We start from the raw sequence: 3,793 nt of genomic DNA, 5'->3' as shown, positions 1-3,793 counted from the left end.
CCTGTGGGAGAGGAGTCGGGTGCTGTGCAAGCGCCTCAGAGATCCGGGACCCTGCTCTGCAGAGCTTACGGGGCATTTTAAGGACAAACAGGAGTTGAGAGGGAGGATTTCCAAGCAGCAGCAAGGTGAGTGGGTACCCTTGGAAATTCCCCTCTGCCTTGTGGGGCAGAGCGCCTGGGGAGCCTTCTCCTTGGAGGTGAGACTGTCTCACTTTGGATTTGTTTTTTACTAGTTTTTTCTTATAACTGGCTGGGGGGAAACGGTCATTGTTAAAGCACTTGACTGGGACCCAGGAGCTTGGGCTGCTCTTCCCAGGCCTGAGGTGAGACGAGACACTCCCTGGGCCCAGCTGGGAGACGATCCTGTCCCTTCCTAGAGGCGTGGAGAGGCCTGGCTCCTGGTCCCTGCAGAGCCCCCGGCTAGCGCAGGGTCAGAGAGCGCAGAGTCTGTGCCCCAGCACCGCTGCCAACAACTGCGCTTTGTCTTGTCTCTTATTCTGCCACCGTCCCAAGGCTGGTGGGTGTCAACCCCTCGCGTGGAGCAGTCATGCGAATGCCTCAGAGCCGTCACCTGGGACTCCCTGCCCCTTCTGCAGTTCCAGCCTCTTGAGTAACACGACCACACAGGGCTGTGCAGAAGAGGAAATTCGCCCTCCTACGTGGCGGGCCTCAGCTGCTGGTTGCCTGCACAGATCTCACTACGCTTGGGCTCTGACCTGGCAGCCGGGCGCAGTGCAAGGCTGGCTCCAGAGCCAGCGTGGGAACTCGGCGCTAGAGCGGTGAGAACTGAAGAGGATGACAAATAGTAGCTACTTGTGTCAGGCAGTTTTCAATCAGCAGGTCCAGATACTTTGCATCCAAGAGTTTCCAAAGAGCTGGCTAAGGATTTTGATGGACGGTCAGGGGAAGTTTGGGAACATTGGGGAGGTGTCTATATTTAAAAAATAAATAAAGGGGATTACTCTTGTAATTATAAGACTGGCAGCCTGATGGTGATTCTGGGCCGGATATTAGAACGGCTGATAAAGGACTGAGATTTAAAAAAAAAAAAAAAAAAAAAATGAAAGTAGAGAAATGTAATGAATTCCAAATAACCCAGTTATGGAAAATGGGCTTTGTCAAACCCACATGATCTGTGTTGATGAAGTTGCAAGTTTGGCGTCAGCAGTCAAACCCACATGATCTGTGTTGATGAAGTTACAAGTTTGGCATCAGCGTTTCAAGTGCTTTATAAGCAACCCAACGCCCTATCCACCTGGGTACGAGCTCACCTGCAATTTATGGATTAAACTAAACAGGATTTGCTCTAGAGCTGGACACTTTAACGCCATACTCTATCTATAAGATTGGGTGAAAACACAGTCCAATATGTAAGTGTGGTGATGCACCAGGGACTGCTGGCCCTCGCGTGTGCAGCACACCCGCGCACTTTGGCAAGCATCAGCGGTGAAGCAGTCGTGTGGCTCCACCGCATTAATGGTGCACAGAGGGGGAAACAAAGTGTACGAGAGAAGTTTGGCTGATAGAGGTCGTAATGTTGAGGGAAGAGACTTCTGTAAAACGTTTGACTTGCGACTTTGAGTAGCAAACCAGGACGAACACAGTCGGCCCCGTGCACGTTCAGTGGATTTGAACAGATTAAAAGGTTGCTCCCAAAACATTGTCGTAAACGGGCGCTCCTCGTTGAGCGGCTTTGTTTCCAAGTCTCGTCCCGACACTATCTACCCTTTTTTGTTCGGGGCTCGGGAGGCGACACGGCGGCGTCTGGGCGCGTGCACCTACAAGTGCCTTGTAGGAGTGGTCCATGCTGAGGGTCAGGATACGTCCCTCAAACGGAGTGATCGGGATCGCTGGTGGAGCTGGACACAGGCACGAGGATGTTTAGTGTGGCCGAACAGGGGCTGTTTTCACGGCTCGCCCTCTGAGGAGCCGCTGAGCGTGGAAGTGGGAATAGCAAACGGAGCAGCAGAGAAATGGCCCAACTCTGCTCTCCGCGGGGCAAAGGGGGCTCGTGCGTCTGCTTGTCTGCCAACCCGTGCCCTTCGTCCATTGCTTTTGCAAGCACGAACAAACCCGAGGGCGGCGATTCAGATCGTAGTCGCTCGGCCTGCCGGATGCTTTCCTCCGGACTCAGGAATCCTTTCTAACTTGAGCCCGCGCTGGGTCTCCATCCAGCCGCCCCGCATACTCGGGGGACCGGGGCTATTTTGTTCAAAGCCGTTTCTGCTGCGGCGTCGCGCACAGGGCGCTGTGTCCGGTTACCGATGCCTTATTTGTGTTATACGGCCTGGGTCACGGAGCAACAGGCCCTGCGATGAAACGGGGGGGCCGGGGGAAGGAGCTTTGCTTTAGCTGCGTCTGGTATGCCACCACCGACCCCGAGTAGAAATAGGCCAGGGAAACGGGATGGGAACATTGCAGCATATCTCTGCTTTTAACATGCTACATGTCACGTACGTCTGTGACCTCCTGTAATTTTAGGTCATGATATATCTGACCTGCATGCCTAGCGTGGAGGGGATGAGTCCAGGTATAAAATTAGAGGCGGTATTTATGGATTGGCGGTTGCCAGTCCTCCATCGCCAAGCAGCGCCGTGCTCATTCATGTTTGTCGCACCGGCAGCTAATAAAACAGACTTCCTCGGGGTCAGCTGGACACAATCAAAATCTTGTTATCCGGGCAGAGGGTCAGGGTGAGAGGAAGCTGTTGCTGCGCGTACTTCTATATTGGGGTCAATTAGACAGGGCAATCTTTCATTCTTGGCTGGGCGGGATAGAGCGGGGCATTTAATCGTACACCAGTGCAAGCACAAATGGTTCGATTGTTGCTTGTGGCCTCTGACACGACCACAGTGCAAGCACAAATGGTTCGATTGTTGCTTATGGCCTCTGACATGACCGAGGAAAAAAATCCCATTTAATAACGCTGAGCTAAATGGTAGCCTCTTTTAGATGTAATCCAGTTTCCATTATTTAGGACCGCTAAATAGGTATTTAGCTCAGATTATGTGACCGTGGCAAAGAGGTTCTGGGCCCTGAGGCAGTGGATGCTGGGAAACAAAAAAAAAATTAAAAAAATTATGAAAGCTTTGGTTTAAAGCAAAGTAATGTTCCTGCCCAGGATGGATGTGAAGAGAAGAGGCAGGATGTGGCCCCGCTGGAAATGCATGCAGCGATGCTTGCAAAGAGCCTGGGATGTGGCTCAAAGGCGCGTCGACTCTGAAGCCTAGTGATGCTGGGCTGCGCAATTCGTGGCAAAGCTCCCTTTGAAGCAGCGTGGCCAGGGTTTCACTCATGGAGCATGCAGGGGTCTCGGGCTGAGTGTGAAGGCGAAGAAGAGCGATTGCACTGAGATCTGGGTGACGCTCCTATGTTGCCGGCGGCTGGTTTATTTGGTCGGCAGTGGCTGAGAGTTGGCCCGGCAGAATCCTTGATCCTCCCTGGACTGTGTTCGAGGAGCAACTCGCAGTGAGTGCAGGGGAGAGGGACACAGGTTCATTTAATGCATGAATTGCCCACTCATCCCTTGACAAGCAAACGCACTGATCACCACGGGCTGGCACACGAGGGTGTGTTGTTCAGCTCCAGGCTTGCAGCATCTCTGCTGCTTGGTCCATGTAGTTTCCCATCATGGTGCACGGATGGGCAGCACGGCACGGAGCTGCAAGGGACTCGTCTTTCCAGGCACCAGGGTCTCCGGCACGGAGCAAGTGCCCGCTTGCCTGGGCAGACAATAAATGAGAGCTCACAGGGGCTGACTTCCACTCTTCCTGACCCAGCAAAACAGACTCAGC

This window comes from Alligator sinensis, unplaced genomic scaffold (genome assembly GCF_000455745.1).
Source record: "Alligator sinensis unplaced genomic scaffold, ASM45574v1 scaffold334_1, whole genome shotgun sequence".
NCBI classification, from domain to species: Eukaryota; Metazoa; Chordata; order Crocodylia; family Alligatoridae; genus Alligator; species Alligator sinensis.
The sequence above is the reverse complement of the archived record's forward strand: the minus strand, read 5'-3'. Positions refer to the sequence as shown.